The following is a 19861-nucleotide window of genomic DNA, read 5'->3' as shown; positions in this document are numbered from 1 at the left end:
ATTATTTGCAGACCTTGAAGTACCGGATCTGGTTCCCTTTTTTGTTGAGCTCGAGTGGAAGGTTGCTGTCACCACTTTGGAGTGGTTGCGCATTCCTTGTTTAAAAACCGTCCATGAGTCTGTTTTGCCCGATCGTTCTGGTAAGTATATTCTATGGGGCTAAATAGCTTTAGACTGGCTAGAACGAGGTTCATACCGCTGGTTGTAGATTATTTATGTTGATCTCTGAGAACACGGCGCATGTTTCATGTTCCCCCCCCCCCTCCCACAGAATGCTTACCTTCAAAACTCCCTGTTTGCCGTCGTACTACCTCAAGGGCTAGAGGTGCGCGGAACGTCAAAAGTGGAGTCTCGCCAGGAAACCTTGAAAGTGAACACGTTCATTCGAGTAGGTATCTACTTCAACCCTTTCCCCATGAATACTTTTTTTTTGTTGTAACTTTTTATTATTTGAAACAAGAAGAAACAACACGTCAAACATACAATCAAGGCAATACAGTAATAATACAGCCATTAGGTCTGCGCTCAAGGAGAACGGGAGATACATGACAGCAGGAGAAAAGATTCTTTGAATACAGATGAGGGGAGGGTGGCGAAGGTAGAATTGCATATGAACAGCACAATATACCACAGCTAGAAGGAATGTAGGTCAGGGCGACTGGGAAGGACTAGGAATAGCAGTGAGTGGGGGCGCACAGATATCTCCACGGTATGAGTTCCAAGGGTTTCAAATCTTCCCCCATTTTTTGGGTCTGCCTCTAGCCATATACACTGTCTTCTCTCTGAACATGCACCAGTCCAGACTCTCTGTCCAAGCAGTCACTGTAGGCGGTCTCGGGGACCCCCACAACTATGCAATATCCATCTTCGCAACCATATTGGCCAGAGTCACCCACCGAAGCTGCGACATGTCATAGTCATTCGGACCCCATACATTCAATAAACATTGTCGGGCTTCCGGCATCATCACAACACCCGTTACTTCATCCATCACCTCATGTATACGTTTCCAAAATCGCACCACCTCAGGGCATTCCCATATGATATGGAGATAGGTGCCAAGGAGACCACACCCACGCCTACACATGCCATCCGTGGAGTATCCCATATGGATCAGACGGGAACCGGTGACATAGATTCTGTGGAGGATCTTGAGTTGGACCAGACGGAGGCGGGCCGGAATCGCCACCTCCCTGGGAGAGGAGATCGCGGACTGCCAGTCCTCATCATCCAGTTCAATACCATCAGCAATCCAGGCTTCACGGAGGCGATCGAGCAGACTGGATCGGTCATTAATCATTTTCTTATAGAACAATGAGATAGTACTGTCTGGCACATAACCGTCTAGTATACGATCTTCGAGGGGGGAGGAATCCGGAATATCACTGCCCACTGGCAACACAGAGTTCAGAGCATGGCGTACCTGAACATAACAAAATGTTTCCCTGTCACTCAGCTTATACTCTATTTGCAGATCCGAGAAGGTCTTCACCCTTCCTTTAACCCAGAGATCACGCACTTTACCAATACCGATTGTGTCCCATTTATCAAATCCCTTCGTCTTCCATAGGCCACTCAACTTTGCAGAGGCATAGAGCGGAGTCACACCAGTTAATTTATCACTCCAGTCCATAGCTGCCGTTGCGCTATGCCATACCCGCACGGCTATCGCGGTAGGTCCCGAGAGTTGTGAACGGGAGGGTCCCGAATAAAGCGCCCTGTAGTAATCACCACCCGGGAGCAGCCACTTATCCATTTCAAATGCTGGATTCAACGCTGGGCCATACATCCTGTGGTTGATGGCAGCGAGGTGGGAAGCCCAATGATACCTACGGATATCCGGGAGCGCTATACCGCCATCATACCAGGGAAGTGTCAATTTCGGTAGAGCGATGCGTGAACGTCCGTCCGATATTAGTTGCCTCTGCAACGATTCTACTTCCCGAAAATATTTTGACGGGATGACATCAAAACTATTCTGAAGTGCGTATAGGAACCGCGGTAAGGACATCATTTTAAAAAGGCCGCACGCCCTAGTGGACATAACGGTAATTTACGCCAACGTGCTACATCGGAGCGCAACCTTTGGAGTGGGGGGAGTAAATTACATTCATAGCGAATCGCCGGATCCATCGAGATAAACACACCCAAGTACTTAAAGCCAGACTGCGACAACTGGATGGGACAGCCCCGTGGCAAACGAGGGACATCACCCGCAAGTACATAAATGTAGGATTTCGACCAATTAATGATAAGGCCCGAGTTCTTCCCGAAGGAGTTAAGTACGTTAAACAATACGTTGAGCGATTTTTGGGGAGATGTAAGGTACAGTAAAATATCATCCGCCTATAAGGAAATGCGATCTTCAAATTCCGGCGTCCAGCGTATACCCTTCATCGAAGGTTCCCACCGTAGCCAAGCGGCGAGTGGCTCTAACGCCAAAGCAAAGAGGAGCGGGGACAATGGACAACCCTGCCTCGTGCCCCTCCCAAGAGTGAAAGGCACAGAGCCACGGCCATTAACCACCACCTTTGCCAGTGGCGTTTCATACAGGAGTTTGACCCAACCAATAAAACCTGCGCCGAATCCAAATTTGGCGAGTACCGCCCAGAGATAAGACCATTCGATTGTATCAAAGGCCATCGTGGCGTCCAAGGACGCCAAGATGGCCGGTTCACGCAGCGTCGGGGCCCTCGCGAGAACACCATGCAAACGTCGCAAATTTAATGCCGTGTTACGGTGCGGGATAAAACTCGATTGATCCGGATGAATCAGGTCGCCAATAACCGTAATCAGACGATTAGCAAGCAGTTTGGCGAGAATCTTGGGCTCCGCATTTAAGAGCGAAATGGGTCTATAAGACGAGCAGCGATCTCGTGGTTTACCCTCCTTATGGATCACCACAATGGTCACAAGACGCTGATCTCTAGGGAGGGAGCACCGTTTCACGTAGCCAAAAACATATCACGGAGATAGGGAGCTAGAGTATCAGGGCGTAACTTATACAGTTCAACAGGAAGGCCATTGGGACCCAGAGCCTTGCCGGAACGAATGGAGCGTAGCGCGAGAGCCACCTCATCCACCGAGGGCGTGGCATCCAAACAGTCCCGATCCGATTCCGACAAACATGGAAGTGCTATATCCCGAAGCAACAATTGCGAATCCGCCTCAGGCCTGTCGGACACCGAGGTATAGACCTCTCGAAAATAAGCAGCAAAGCATTCAACAATTTCAACAGGGTCCGTTACACGCACACCACCGCATGTCTCAATCACCGGAACCACTCGACTCGCTCTCTCCCTTCTGTCCAGCCAGGCAATCCATTTTCCTGCTTTATCACCCACATCATACAGCCATCCCTGCTGTTCCCTACTCATCGTCTTTGCCGCATCAGTAACCAAAGTTTTATATTCTAATTGTTTAAGGCGGAGGACAGGTAATGCTTCTCGAGACACCTCTCGTTCCAATGCAGTCTCCAGTTCTGTGATTTCAGTCTCGAGCTGAACAATTGCCTCATTCTTACATTTCTTGGCACACCCCACCAAAGACAACGCTTGTCCCCTGATCACAGTCTTAAAAGCTTCCCATAACAAAACAGGCGAGGATACAGAACCAGCATTCTCAGTAAAATACAGATCAAATGATTTAATCAATTCAGTGCGAGTCTTAGGGTTAAGAAGATACCAGGGGTTAATCGGAGCCACCCTCCCTTCGGCTCCGATGCTAAGATTAAAATGAAACCAAATAGGGGAATGGTCCGATATACCCCGGGCCAAGTGTCTAATCTCTCCAATTGAGGGGGACAGTGCCGCAGGTATCAGGATATAATCCAATCTAGAAAGACTACCATGAGCTCCCGAATGGAAAGTAAACTGTTTTTGCTCTGGATGCATTAGTCTCCAACAGTCTATGAGCCCCAATGTTTCCAGGAAGTCACCCAACCAGGATTGCGCAGCTGGAAGATCCCGGGGGGGATAGCGGTCTATCCTGCCAGAAATAACAGAGTTAAAATCACCACCCAGTATCAAAACACCCTCCGGGAGACCCAGAACCATCCGCCCCAGGTCCATAAATGTCGTGGATTGTAAGCCCGGGGGGACATATACCGACACCAGCGAAATTGGTTTTCCCTCCCACCGCCCAACAAATGCAACATATCGACCCCTGGCATCAAGGATCACATCATCAACCTCGAGGGGGAGGGAAACCCTAAGCAGAATACCCACTCCTCTAGAACTAGATGTAAATCCAGAATGGGCAGCAAGACGATAACCCCGTCTATTAAGAGCGTGACAAGTGTTTCCTATCAAGTGTGTCTCTTGTAGCAAAACGACATCAGGCGAAAGGCGTCGCAACAGCTGCATGACCACCCCTCTCTTTATGCGATCACCCAACCCATTCACATTCCAGCATAGTACCCTCAACCCTCTACCCCCATCTAGATCCACAATGAACTCCCATTGCAAAACGAGCATCACACCAATGTCAAAGATAATGAAAGTACCTTGCCTTGAAAAAGAAAAAACAAACAATCCCAAAACATGTCCCTCCCTCCCCCCAAGGTTCCCAACACAACTCCCCCCACCCTGCACCCCTGCACCGACTCAAAAGCCACCCCAATTTGCAGTGTGCCTGTCGCCCTAACAATTACAAACAAAGAACTAATCTACACAAAGAAAACCCCAGAGGAGGAAAGGGTCCCCCCATCCCCGCCACCTCCCAAAATACGAATGGAATGATCAAAGAAGTCAGTGAGCCTCAGCTGGTCACGTTGAGTAGTGTTCCGGACACAGGCACCATAATCATTCTTGGTCCATCAGTCCCCCTTCAGCACCACCAGCATGTTCCTGCCCAGCACGGCGAGCCGGCAAAGTGTCCAACCAATCACTTGCTTCCTCAGGCCTGACAAAGAAGAATGTTCGATTGTCATATTCAACACGCAGACGGGCCGGGAATAACATAGCATATTTTAGATCCATGTCTCTTAGTCGCCGTTTCACCCCTTGAAACCCCATACGTTGTTTCTGGACCGATTGAGAAAAGTCCGGATAAAAGTTCACAGCAGCGTTCTCGAACTGCGTAGGGCCGCTTGTCCGTGCCGCCTGCAAAATGGCGTTGCGATCTCTAAAGTTGAAGATCCGTGCAATAATCGGACGGGGGGGAAAACCGGGCTTCGCCTGTCCCCCTGGCACTCTGTGCGCACGTTCGATGGCAAAGAATTTGCTCAGGCCCTTGGGTGCCAGATGATTAAGAATGAGGTCCTCCACTCGAAGATCAGTGGCGAGTGAACTAGAATCTTCCGGGACCCCAATAATACGCACGTTATTGCGCCGAGCACGGCCTTCAAAATCCTCCAAGCGACGTGCAAAAAAGTAATTAGCAGATCTAAGGTTGCGCACTTCTGTTTGCAAGTCGGACATATCCGTGGTAAGGCTGGATGTCTTTAGGTCCAATGACTTCACATTCTCATTCGTCTTGGCCAGATCAGTTCGAATGAGGTTAGCATCAATAGCCACCGTGTCCAACTTCAGAGCCAAGGCTTCATACTGTTGGCCAATAGAAGACTGAATACCAGCAATGGCGCCCATCACGTCCTGTAACGTTAAGTCCGCCATTACAGCAGGATCGTCGACAGCCTCCTCCCGGGTCTTAGGTGCGCCACCAGGGGATCCTTTAGAAAGTGTGTAGCGATCCATGATATTCGTCTGGGTTGAACCTCCACGGATAGTGGTCTTAACTTTCCGTTTCTCACCCTCAGGCTTGCCCGTCATGGCGAGTCGGGTGCCCCGGAGGGAGGCTTGGGATCTGGTCCAAATGGCTCCTTAAAAGTCACACACAAGAATACAGGAGGCAAAGTTGAGCCAATTTGAGTCCACAGCCAAACAGTCGCTAGCTCGAAGGTCAATGAGCGGGCATCGGAACTCGTCTGATCAACAGACACACCGCAGATAGGAGACAGTGCGCCGGAGAAACGAAACCGAAAGTGAAGTGAGGCTGTGGTCTGATCCCCTCAAGCCGTTGTTGTTAAATTACGACCTGGGCACTGCTACAACTCAAGGTCCAGGCTGTTCCATGGAGAAGGCCGCAAATTTCAGGAAGGCAAAACTTGGGGACCCTACGTCCGATTCCGACCCAAAAACCTGCTAGTACATCAGCCGGGTTGTGTCTTCAATGACCTTCCATCAAATCAGGATATTATCCAGGATAAGTGCGGGAGGCAGCTAGGGTCCTCGGGAGCCCTGTGCTCACGCGGCCATCTCGGATGCGCGCGAAGCTCCTCCTCCCCTCCCCTTGAATACTTAGTCTTTTTCGGGATTGACCACCCCCGTATTGAGTTAGTGAACCCCCACAAAACGTTCTTCTTTTTATTTATACCTGTCGTTGTGAAGTTTGTGAAATGTAATGTTGGAATTTTGTAGTGCCTTTTTTATTTGTTGGTAATGATATTGGTAAAAGTGTCTGTTTATGTTATATGTTTGGTCTTGGGGGCTTGGTTTTTGTTCTTTGGGAACTCATAGCTGTTAGAGGGGCGATCCCAGGGGAGGACAGACTCGACACCTGACCACCCTGTGACCCACCTCTCTTAGGAACTCAGCCGAGCACTGGCGGGAGACCCCTCCGGGAGAGGACCTCGTACGCGCTGCGCTAGCACCACTCGACAAAGGGACACCACACCGTAGGATTAAGAGAACGGATTCTTTATATCTTCAAGAAAGAAATGGATCTTTATGATCCGCAGATTTTTATGTACAGGCGAGCAAGGGCTCAAAACGTCTCGGTTGGGGTAGGGTAGCGGGACAGTCTCAAGGTTCAAAGTCACTTGCGGGTGCGTATCCGGCGCGCAGCTCTCAAACCTCGAGCCGGGGGATACGAGGTGATCTTGGGTCCAGCCAGACCAGGGTAGTCTCTGAGCCGCGATCGAATCAGCAGGGCTCGAGTAAGGAAGTTGCAGTTCTTACAGTCTTGGGGAGCCGCGATCGAATCAGCAGGGTTCAGGTGGTTCTTTAGGTTGCAGGGGAGCCGCGACAGCGTCAGCAGGGCTCAGGTGGTCTCGGGCAGAAGTCCTTCTCTGCTCGGTAGGAGCCGCGACAGTCAGCAGGGCTCAGGTAGTCTTGGGTTGCAGGAGAGCCGCGACGAGGTCAGCAGGGCTCACGTAGTCCAGGATACAACTGGGGATCGTTCCAAGGCCACCCTTGATATAGGATTGCTCCCCTTTGATGTCCGGAGTCCTCGCAGGCGGAGGTCTTAGCACCTCGGGCCGGTTGTTGGGGGTTCCGCCTCGGCGGATCCTTTCATCCTTTCAGGTTGGGTCTGGAGGGATCCCAGACACTCAGCGGGCCTGGAGCCAGCCCTCAGGGAGGCCGGATGGGTGATCGAAACTCATCTCTCGAGGGGAGGTGGGAGGTGTGATCGAGCTACTCCTCCCTCTCTCGCTCGAGGGGAGCGCTCTACCCCCTGGCCGGGTATGGCGCCGAAGGCCGAGGTCGGGCTGGGGCCGGGGCGGCCATCTTAGGTGCAGGGACATGGGCCTCGGCCTCGGGTACCAGGGAAATGGAGGGCGAGGACGGGGAAGCCCAGTGTCGGGGATGTGGGTCATGGAGGGAATGGTCGGGTGAATCAGGGTCATGGGGAGCAGCACGGGTCAGGGAGGACCACGCCACGAGGCCGGGTCCAACACGCGTCCCCCCCAGCTGAAGGTCGGGGAGAACTACCCATCCTCTTGGGGGTTCTCTTCGCTGAGGCGGAAGAACCTGGAGAGGCCGTCAGCGTTGGCGTGGTCGGTACCGGGGCGGTGCTCTACTGTGAAGTCCATCCCGTGGAGGGAGATTGACCATCGCAGCAGTTTGGGGTTCTCTCCTCTCATCTGCATGAGCCACCGTAAGAGTCGATGATCTGTCTGCACTCGGAAGTGGGTTCCGAACAGGTAGGGTCGGAGTTTCTTTAGGGCCCAGACTACTGCGAACGCTTCTCGTTCGATGGTGCTCCATCTCTGTTCTCGGGGCAGTAACCTTCTGCTGATGAAGGCTACGGGCTGATCTATGCCCTCCTCATTGAGCTGGGACAATACGGCCCGATGCCATGCTCGGAGGCGTCTGTCTGGACCACAAACTCCTTGGAGTGGTCCGGGGCTTGAAGCACGGGGGCAGTACACACGGCAGTCGTCAAGGCGTCAAACGCCTCTTAAAAGGGGGTGGTGATGAACAGAGTGTCTGAATTAAGCAGACCACTCTTACCCAGTCCAAAGATCAGGGCTTGATCCATCACCGTTATTTAGCTCACTGCCCCATCCCAGCTCAGAACCTGGCTATATGCAAATTAGTCTGACCCTGGCCCAGTGCGTCATGGGAACAGGGCAGACCAAACTACCAAGCCAATTCTTCACCAGAAAGGATACAAGCTACCGGGGACCGGTTTCTGGCATTTCAGCCTCGTCGGCCCGGCTTGCTTGAATCCTGATGGAGCAGTGAGCAAGGGACTCATGTCTGAGTATACCCTGCCACACCTATAGTGGCCAAAAACGATTCAGAAAAGGGGGTGGTGATGAACAGAGTGTCTGAATTAAGCAGACCACTCTTACCCAGTCCAAAGATCAGGGCTTGATCCATCACCGTTATTTAGCTCACTGCCCCATCCCAGCTCAGAACCTGGCTATATGCAAATTAGTCTGTCCCTGGCCCAGTGCGTCATGGGAACAGGGCAGACCAAACTACCAAGCCAATTCTTCACCAGAAAGGATACAAGCTACCGGGGACCGGTTTCTGGCATTTCAGCCTCGTCGGCCCGGCTTGCTTGAATCCTGATGGAGCAGTGAGCAAGGGACTCATGTCTGAGTATACCCTGCCACACCTATAGTGGCCAAAAACGATTCAGAAAAGGGGGTGGTGATGAACAGAGTGTCTGAATTAAGCAGACCACTCTTACCCAGTCCAAAGATCAGGGCTTGATCCATCACCGTTATTTAGGTCCCACACGCGTCCCCCCCAGCTGAAGGTCGGGGAGAACTACCCATCCTCTTGGGGGTTCTCTTCGCTGAGGCGGAAGAACCTGGAGAGGCCGTCAGCGTTGGCGTGGTCGGTACCGGGGCGGTGCTCTACTGTGAAGTCCATCCCGTGGAGGGAGATTGACCATCGCAGCAGTTTGGGGTTCTCTCCTCTCATCTGCATGAGCCACCGTAAGAGTCGATGATCTGTCTGCACTCGGAAGTGGGTTCCGAACAGGTAGGGTCGGAGTTTCTTTAGGGCCCAGACTACTGCGAACGCTTCTCGTTCGATGGTGCTCCATCTCTGTTCTCGGGGCAGTAACCTTCTGCTGATGAAGGCTACGGGCTGATCTATGCCCTCCTCATTGAGCTGGGACAATACGGCCCGATGCCATGCTCGGAGGCGTCTGTCTGGACCACAAACTCCTTGGAGTGGTCCGGGGCTTGAAGCACGGGGGCAGTACACACGGCAGTCGTCAAGGCGTCAAACGCCTCTTGGCAGGAGGGGGTCCAGTGCATGCGCTTGGGCTGCTTTTTGGACGTCAACTCTGTGAGGGGACCCACTATGCTGCCGTAATTCTTTATGAACCTCCGGTAGTAACCAGTGAGGCCCAGGAAGGCTCGGACCTCGGTTTGGGTGGTGGGCGGTTCCCAGGCCAGGATGGCATCGATCTTTGGCTGGAGGGGGGTGACCTGCCCGCTTCCGACCTGATGGCCTAGGTAGGTCACTGACCCCTGCCCAATCTGGCGCTTGCTGGCTTTCACAGTCAAGCATGCCTGGCGCAGGGCTAGCAACACCCTCCGGAGGTGCCGGAGGTGCTCGTCCCATTGTGAACTGAACACCGCAATATCGTCCAGATATGCGGCGCTGAACTCTCGCAGCCCGGCCAGGACTCTATTTACTAGTCTTTGAATGGTGGCCGGGGCGTTTTTCATCCCGAACGGCATCACTCGAAAGCGATAGTGCCCGTCCGGGGTGGAGAAGGCGGACCGCTCCTTGGCTCCCTCTGTGAGCGCAATTTGCCAGTAGCCGCAGGTCAGGTCGAAGGTACTCAGGTAGCGAGCAGACCCCAGGCGGTCGATGAGCTCATCTGCGCGGGGAATGGGGTGGGCGTCTGCTCGGGTGACGGCGTTGAGCCCCCGGTAGTCCACGCAAAACCGAAGTTCCGGGACGGACCCAGGGGCCGCGGCTTTTGGGACCAGCACCACTGGGCTGGCCCAGGGACTGTCGGAGGGCTCGACCACTCCTAGGGTGAGCATTTTCGAGACTTCGGCCTGGATCCAGGTCCGGACTCGGTCAGGCACTCGGTAGGCTCGGTGCCGCACCGGCGGGCTGTCTCCGGTGTCCACATCGTGGACACACCAGTCGGTGATTTTGGGGATCAAGGAGAATAAATCCGGGAACTGCCCCAAGAGCTGGCGGCAGTCCTCACGCTGCTGAGGAGTGAGGGAGGGAGAGAGGCTCACTCCATCTACGGAGCCATCCTTCTCTTTGGCACACAGGAGGTCAGGGAGAGGCTCCGTTTCCTCTTCCGCTCCGTCGTCGGTGGCCAAGAGCAAGCTCAACTCCGTCCACACGAAGTGAGGCTTGAGGCGGTTCTCGTGGAGGACACGAAGGGGGTTCCGAGGGGACTGGACGTCCACCAAGTAGGTCACTTGGCTTTTCCTCTCCACGACCTTAAAGGGGCCGGTCCATTTGTCTTGAAGGGAGCAGGGTTTCACCGGGGACATCACCCAGACCTGCTGGCCCGGTTGAAACTCGACCAGAGTGGCATTCTGATCATACCAGCGCTTCATCTCCTCCTGACTTGCTTCGAGGTTGGCTTCGGCTAGCGCTCGGAATTTCCGTGTCTGATTTCGGAGGGTGAGAATGTAGCGGAACACATCTGGAGGAGGTTCTCGGGGGGCCATCTCCCATCCCTCCTTGACCAAGCTGAGGGGCCCTCGGACGGGATGCCCGTACAGCAGCTCAAATGGGCTGAACCCCAGGGACTTCTGGGGGACCTCCCGGTATGCGAACAAGAGGCAGGGGAAGAGGACGTCCCACTTGCGCCGGAGGGGCTCTTCTAGGCCGATGATCATCCCCTTTAGTGTCCGGTTAAACCGTTCCACCAGGCCATTTCCTTGGGAATGATACGGGGTGGTGAATTTGTAGGACACTCCACATTGTTGCCACAGGGACATCATGTATTTAGAGATGAAGTTCGTGCCGCGGTCACTCACGCCCTCGCGGGGAAAACCCACTCGGGAGAAGATCCCCATTAGCGCTCGGCCCACCACGGGGGCCGTTATGGTGCGGAGGGGGATGGCCTCGGGGTATCGGGTGGCGTGATCCACCAGGACTAGGATGAATCGGTGACCTTGGGAGGTTCTAGGGTCCAGGGGCCCTACTATGTCGATCCCGACCCGCTCAAAGGGGGTACTGGCAACGGGGAAGGGTTGGAGGGGAGCCTTGCGTGTTCCTCCACTTTTTCCACTAGCCTGGCACGTGAGACAGGACTTGCAGTGGGCTTCTATATTCGCTCGCATCTTGGGCCAATAGAAATGCGTAACTAGGCAGTCATAGGTCTTGTCCTGGCCCAAGTGTCCCGCCAGGGGTACATCGTGGGCCAGGCCCAGGAGGAAGTCCTGGAAGCGTAGGGGTACCACCAGCACTCGGGCTGACCCTAGCTCGGCAGACTTCTGCTCACTGTATAGAAGATCATTCTCCCAGTATACGGAATGGGTTCCAGTCTGGTCGCCTGCAGCTTGGGCCGCGGCCTGTCGCCGGGGTCCGACCAGGGAAGGGAAAGTGGCTTGCTCCCGGCAGAACTCCTCTCGGGAGGGGCCCCCCTCATGACGCCAATGTGCCAACTCGGGCAGATTATCTAGCTCAGGGATCTGTGCGGGCTCGGGATGCAAGGTTTCGTTGTCGGTGACGGGCTCTCCTCCTGGGGACAGTCTCAAGGTTCAAAGTCACTTGCGGGTGCGTATCCGGCGCACAGCTCTCAATCCTCGAGCCGGGGGATACGGGGTGATCTTGGGTCCAGCCGGACCAGGGTAGTCTCTGAGCCGCGATCGAATCAGCATGGCTCGAGTAAGGAAGTTGCAGTTCTTACGGTCTTGGGGAGCCGCGATCGAATCAGCAGGGCTCAGGAGTTCTCAAGGTTGCAAGGGAGCCGCGACAGCGTCAGCAGGGCTCGGTGATCTTGGGCAGAAGTCCTTCTCTGCTCGGTAGGAGCCGCGACAGCGTCAGCAGGGCTCAGGTGGTTCTTTAGGTTGCAGGGGAGCCGCGACAGCGTCAGCAGGGCTCAGGTGGTCTCGGGCAGAAGTCCTTCTCTGCTCTGTAGGAGCCGCGACAGCGTCAGCAGGGCTCAGGTAGTCTTGGGTTGCAGGAGAGCCGCGACGAGGTCAGCAGGGCTCACGTAGTCCAGGATACAACTGGGGATCGTTCCAAGGCCACCCTTGATATAGGACTGCTCCCCTTTGATGTCCGGAGTCCTCGCAGGCGGAGGTCTTAGCACCTCGGGCCGGTTGTTGGGGGTTCCGCCTCGGCGGATCCTTTCATCCTTTCAAGTTGGGTCTGGAGGGATCCCAGACACTCAGCGGGCCTGGAGCCAGCCCTCAGGGAGGCCAGATGGGTGATCGAAACTCGTCTCTCGAGGGGAGGTGGGAGGTGGGAGGTGTGATCGAGCTACTCCTCCCTCTCTCGCTCGCGGGGAGCGCTCTACCCCCCTGGCCGGGTATGGCGCCGAGGTCGGGCTGGGGCCGGGGTGGCCATCTTAGGTGCAGGGACATGGGCCTCGGCCTCGGGTACCAGGGAAATGGAGGGCGAGGACGGGGACGCCCAGTGTCGAGGGTGTGGGTCATGGAGGGAATGGTCAGGTGAATCAGGGTCATGGGGAGCGGCACGGGTCAGGGAGGACCATGCCACGAGGCCGGGTCCAACAATAGCATTTATGTACTATGCAGTATTTAAGCTCACTGTCTCAACCAGAACTATGGCATAATTGTGATGTTTCTATGGTACAGAACTATCCTTAAATAATTGTTAGGTAACAGTTAGAGAACATCTATCTAGAAAAATTGTATGTACATTAAAAACATGCTTTTACTTATTCCCCCCCCCTCTCTTCTGTGTGCCCTGACGAAGGTGTGGCCTTAGACCTGGCCTAGCACCGAAACGCGCGTTGGTGTTTTGAGTCTGTCCTGCTGGATGTTCATCTAGTCTCCTATCTTCTGTTTGGAGACTATCCAGGACGCAACTTTATGTACAACATCTGGCTACTGAAGCATGATGTGCATGGGATGATTGAAGAATGGATGAGTATGTGTGAACTAATTGAATTTCTGGATGCTTAAAGAATGTGTGTGCTTGCTGTGAAGACTGATTGAATGTATGTAGGGGTGTGTGGGATGTTATTGAAATATTCCTGTGTGTATTATCATTGTTATGTTTTGTCTATTTTTCCTTGTTGTTTTGGAAAAAACATATTTATACTAAAGAAAATAAATAAACTAATGATATTTTTCTATAATGAGTTGATTTAGTCTCTGGTTTCAGTGAGCTTACTACTGCGAATCTTATCATAGGATTCAAGTAGAGCCTCAATATATATTTGAGGGGGCAGACTGTTGTGTTTTTTGAATTAGCCCTTGTTTCCCCTACTAGTCTGCCTTGTATTCATGTCCTCAGGGGGTCCCTCTTCTATCTATTGGTCTCATGGCTGACAGAGACCCGGGAAACTCGATGAAATGGCGGACGGCGGGCAGGAGCTTGAATCAGTGGGTCCTACCTTGCCGCCATCTTGACCACGCCTCCTCAGGATAGCCCTTTTTGAAATGATGATTTTATCTCGCTTTCTTTACATGCTTCAAAATACACATCTTTCTGTCGCTAAGTCCTGGTTCCGTGAGATGGACGGTTTGGCCACTAAGTTTTTATGGGGGGGGGACGGCAGCCCAAGCTGGCCCTGGCCCAATGCCGAATCCCGCCCTTTGATGGTGGTCTTGGGATGACGAGCCTCTATCTCTATTATTTAGCGACTCGGCTCCTTACACTACACGATTGGTTTAACGGCGGCTGGTCCGACCCAGCGTACCGCCTGGAACTGCACACCCTAGGCTTTTCCACTATCCAGGGGATGCTGTATGGGGATGTTGTTCCCCAGGCTCTCCCTGAGGTCACACATGGAGTGTTCCTGGTCTGGCGGGCCTCCCTACGTCATACCCGCTGGTCGGGCAGGCTGACCCAGTATACCCCCTTGTGGTGCGGCACCAGGCTCCAGGAGGTTGCTTCCCTTTCGGTTCCGGCCCTGGGACCTCATCGGGATCTCCCTGCTGGGTGACATCTGGAGCGGTATCCATCTACTCTCCTTTCAGGATTAGCAGGCCAGACACTCCCTCCACTCCTCTCAGTTTTTCCGATATTCGCAGCTACGCCATGCCCTCCGCTCCTACATTTCGGATGGCACTTCCTTGCCCGAGTATAGTCCACGCGAAGCTCAGGTCATGACCAGCGATCTGGGAAGGGGAGGGTTCTCCTGTATTTACCGTTCACTCACCAACAACACCCCCAACACCCTCTGTCAACTCCGGGACAAATGGGAGGGTTGGCTCAGGACTCTGGAAGACGTTTACTGGAGAGACGCCCTGATGGCTCCTAAAATAATTGCAGTCTCAGTGAGGCTTTGGCTGGTCCAAATATACCTCCTACATGCTGCCTATCTTACACCACTACGTCTTCACTTAGCGGGACTTCGACCTGATGCCCTTTGCCCCTCTGTCCCCACTCCCAGGCAGACTTCTATCATATGGTATGGCTTTGCCCTGTGATACAGGGGCATTGGGAGTCCGTAACAGGGAAACTCACGGAGGTCTTGGGCTTGGAGGTTCCACTTGAACCTACACATGTTCTCCAGGGCATCACCAAGGGGTTGGATGGCAACAGGGCTGAGAAACTCTTCCTTAATACAGCACTAGTAGTAGCCAAGAGGGACATTGCAGCTCACTGTTTGAACACTATCGCACCTACATTGGCACGTTTGCGCAGAGGGGTGGACTGGTGTGCCGCGCAGGAATGGCCTCTTTATGTGGCATGGGGTTGTCCTAAGAAATTTCGCCGAATGTGGGGCAAATGGGTCGGAGTGATAGAAGACTAATTTGGATAGATATGATATCTAGATTGGGAGTGGGTATGCCGATATTGGCCTTATGTGCGTCTATCCATTTATGCCGATGAGATGTGCTTTTGCCTTGGCCTTGCCTTTTAAGATGTAGTCCTGAATGGTGCTGTTTTCTTTGTTGCAACCAAAACTCAATAAAAACTGGTTATAACAAAAAGGAACATTAATTCATTGTGTGCTCAGGGAAGAACTTTTTTTGCTATATCCCCCCTGCTATGGGGGTCTATGAGATTGCATTGGTAACCAGCCCCTCGGAGCTCCAACAATTACTAATTCTTGCATGTTTACATTGTCCTATATTCTAGTAGAGCGCCCGGTTTCTTGGTTTCTAGCCTGGTTACCATCAGCATTTACCATTTTGATACAGGCCGTGGGCAGCCACAAGGGCAACATTTGAATTTTGAATATGAATCATGATAAAGAAGCAGCTGACCTTTTAAAAAATTTAAGTTCAGGTAGTTCGGTAGGCACAGCTGCTGGTAACACTAGAAGTACTAAGAAAGAAGGCCTAAAAGATACATTTATTTGATTAGAAAACCTCAGAGAGCTGAACTATCCAAGTGGTGGGATGCTGCAACTTTAAAACAGTTGATTATGGTGTACCGTAAATGCTTGAAAGCATGGTGTGAGCCACAGCAGGATTTCTGGAGCATATGGTGCACATAGCTACTTTAAATTGAATACCACGTGGTTTGAGATCACAAATAGTACCAACGTACGTTGATTTAGAAACTGATCTGTTAGCACAATGGGAGAAAGAACGCACCAATAGTTCCAGGAGTCTAATCAATATTCTGATTGAAAATGCAGATAGAAAGATCATGAAATATTGCAGGAGATTCAGATCTTGGAAGATGAAATAAAGTTATTAAATCTTCCACAGCCAACATAGAAAAACTATGCCATCTTAGAGGAGCTATTAACAAAATTACAGGATGATATCAAGCGTAGAAAGGCTAGAAAGCTTAAACGCGATTAAATTGACTATAAAATGGCCGTATCTTTACGTTCGCAAGGCGCTTTGTCAGCAAAGAAAAAGGAATATTCTTCAAAAGCAAGTGAAGCTAGCACCTCATCAAGTAATATTTAGAGCAGTGAAAGTGAGGATCCTGGAGAGGGCCCCTCTAATCAGACAACTGAGAATAGTTTTTTAAAGACGGTCCACCGGATAACAATGGAAAATCGAGAGAGGGGTACAAGACGCCGAGATATAGGGGCACAGAGATGAGGAGAGGAGCCAGGGGAAAAGTAACAACTAAACGAAAAAACGGGGGATGCGGACAGACTCATGGAAAAAAAACAATAGGCTGTAGTACTTTCCAGATGTCGAAAGAAATTGATGAGATTAATTTGTCTAATGTTGTATTGACAGCAGATATGATTTCGGTTTTGAAAAGAGGTTTAGGATTCTGTCCTATGACAGCAAATGACTGGTATGTAACAAAGGTTGACTTGTGAGACTGTTGAAACTAAAAAGGTTTTTTGCAACAAATCCTATTAAAACAACTCGCTGTGAGACTATACCTGAGCTGAGTAATTATCCATACAAGATGTTTATGATACTAAGACTTTGTTATCATTAACTGAAAATGATCCACTGACTATGACCAAGCTCCTTGAGGACTTCGAATTGAGCACTGATCTGAGTACCGAAAGTCGCTTAGGAAATAAATCTAAATGGACTCCCCAACTAACAACTGGGAATGATATTGATGTTTTCTTTAGCTCCATGAACCATGAAATAGATAAGATCATAACCAGTAATAGGACTAGAGGGGTATATCCAGGGTGTGATAACCCTACTATAGCAGAGAGACAGGCACTGAAGAAGTTAATGAATAAAAAGGTTCTGATAATACATATGGCCGATAAAGGTGGGAACATCGTGGTAATGAACAGAACAGATTATAATGACAAGGTTCTATATCAATTGAATGATGGCAATACTAAGAGAGATTAAACAGTAATCCTATTCAGGGACTGATGGATAAGATTAATAAGGAACTCAAGATATGGTTGTGACAGGGGCTTGACAGGGGCTTGATTAATCAAGATGAATACTTCTATCTGTTGGTTGACCACCTAAAGTTCCCCTGTTTATATACCTTACCGAAGATTCACAAGAACCCCACTAGTCCACCAGGCAGACCAATAATATCAGGAATAGGGGGCCCCACAGAAACATTATCACAATTTATTGATACATTTCTGAGACCTTATCTGACTAATTTGCACACATACAGGACACGAAACACATTTTAAATTTGATGAACAACGTGACCTGGGAGCTTGGCATGATCTTGGTGACTCTAGACGTCGTTTCATCGTACACCAACATACATCACCATTTAGGAATTATGGCATTAAAATAATTTCTTAATAAACGGCCTGTTGAATATTTCGAGCATACTGAGATGTTATTGAATATGATGAAATTGGTACTGGAAAGCAAGTTCCTCTTTTACAATAAGTGGTATAGAAAGATACTAGGGACTGCTATGGGTTCCAGATTCACTCCTTCCTTTGCGAACCTGTTCATGGGTTGGTTTGAGCGGAGCGTATCTGGGGCCCACGAGGAGGACGTTGGATTTATAACATTTATTAATGGGGAAGGTTTATTGACGATCGCCTATTACTATGAACCCGGACTGTTGCCGAACTTGAGGATTTTTTTTGCCTATTTGAATGATAATAAGTACAATTTGAGGTTTACAACACATTATGATTCACAACACATTGTTTTTCTTTTCTTTTTAAAGGATTTTTATTGGCATTTTCAAATGTTCTACATGTATAACATCAATGGCACCATATCAATATGACCATCAATTTACCAAGTGACCACGGTAGGGTAAGGCTATGACACACCCCATAACGTCCATTCGACAAACCAGACAATAATATCAGCGGATATCGTACAGTCCAGAAACACAGAAGGCGTCATGCCAGCCTATACCCATCCCGTACCTGCCACCCCAAGGTTCTGTCCGTGTTCCCTAGTACATGTTTCACCAGAGTTTGTCCTCAATAATTGACATATGAGAGTGTCCACCAACAGGTCGAGGTATACGTAGGAGTGTCGTAATTGTCGAAATGCTACTTAATTTGTTTAAGAACAAACATACAAACCAAAAAGGGAAAAAAATGAGGAAAAAGCAATTCAACGTAAACAATAACGAAGCAAAATGGTCATGTGCAGAGGGGTGAAGCATGTCACAGTGTCCATAACTTGCGTGAACATGCGTGAAAGGGGGCATAGCATAATGTAGTTCCCCAGGGAAAGGCTAGGAACACAAGGGAGGTGGGGGAAAGGGGGCCTCCAAATACAGTCAATACCGCCCCACCATAATAGCAAACCTTTGGGGTACAACCCCTATACAGTATTCAATAGTATACAGGCCGGCTCCCAGCACCACCCAAAAGGAGCAGCAGGCATTGCAGTTTAAATCTCTTCAGGGCAAGGCCCCTGCCTATAGTCTTAACCCGTTTCGGTAGTCACTGGCCCCTCCGGGTTCTCTCAAGTTGCCATCACCTCCCTACATTGGCTGGCAATTGGGTGCTTTCTCATGCCCATGGATTCCTCCCAACGGGGTGCCCTACCTTCTGCTCCAGCCCACATGATGACGTCCCTGTTCCAGGTCTCAAACACTGGTCCCCTCTGAGATTTCCATTCCATTGCAATGTGACGTTTCGCCAGTCCCAGTGCAAGATCCACTAACCTGTTTCCAACTTTACGCTTTGGTGGCCTGGGGAAGAGACCCAAAAGACACGTCTGCACTGTGGCAGGCAACACTCTGCCCAGCACCGCAGCAAGTTTAGCGAGCACCGCCCCCCAAAAATATTGCAGGCCCGGATGAATCCCAAGTCATGTGGCCAAAATCCGCATCAGGCACAGCACGAACCTCTCCCCATAGGTCACATTAAGGTAGTGAGGTGTCATGTAAGCCATGTTCATGTAAGTGAACTGTATATATTTAAGGCGTGAGTTACGGGAGATCTTTTTGGGGTAGTGCAAAACCCTACGCCATTCCGCATCCGTGAGGGCTCTATCTCCGATCCTATCCCACTTTGCCTGAAGCCTGTCTAAGGTACGTATGGACGCTGGTTGCAGGGCCACATAAAACCATTTCAGCAGGTGCCCCGCCCTCCCGAGCGTGAACAGGGCATGCAGTACTGGATGAGTCTCCAGCTCGTCTCTCCCCTTATGCCACAGCTGGGCAAACGTACGCACCAAAGCCTCATAACACAGGAATTGACCCCGGGTAAACCACAGTCTTCCCTCAACCCATCGAATGGGAGCAGAGATTTATCCAGGAAGCAATCCCCAACGTTATGAAGCCCAGCCTCTGTCCAGGGGGCCAATTGCTCAGTCGTAAAGACAGACTGCGGATAGCCATGTGGCAAGCCCACAAGGGGCAACGTAAGGGTGTACTTAACAAGACACCGGTCTCTGCCCTGGCTGTGCCTCCAGGCCTGAAAGGCAGTGCGCTGAAGCAAGGAGCAGTACGGGGTGGGTATCGATGGTATCAGCAATTTCGCCACTATTAAGTTAGGGAGAGAATCCGGATACAACAGGTACGTGCCATCCTCGTTCACATCCTCTATCCATTGTGCCAGCCATTGCAATTGACATGCCAACATATAATGTTCAAAATTCAGTACTCCCAGGCCACCCTCAGAAGGGGGCGTTGCAAAGTTGTAAGAGACACCTTAGGGT

At 51.2% G+C, this 19861-nt stretch overlaps 1 long non-coding RNA gene across 1 annotated transcript in view; it reads left to right on the top strand.

The window, feature by feature from the left end:
• The window catches only part of LOC144771825 (uncharacterized), a 67381-nt gene that overhangs the window by 27493 nt on the left and 20027 nt on the right, over positions 1-19861 (top strand). Inside the window, exon 3 of the long non-coding RNA XR_013599494.1 lies at positions 12-140. This is a non-coding gene — a long non-coding RNA (uncharacterized LOC144771825). The remainder of the gene's footprint in view (positions 1-11; positions 141-19861) is intronic.

The sequence above is a fragment of the Lissotriton helveticus genome, chromosome 8, assembly GCF_964261635.1.
Source record: "Lissotriton helveticus chromosome 8, aLisHel1.1, whole genome shotgun sequence".
Taxonomy (NCBI): domain Eukaryota; kingdom Metazoa; phylum Chordata; class Amphibia; order Caudata; family Salamandridae; genus Lissotriton; species Lissotriton helveticus.
This window is presented reverse-complemented; position numbering and strand designations above follow the sequence as displayed.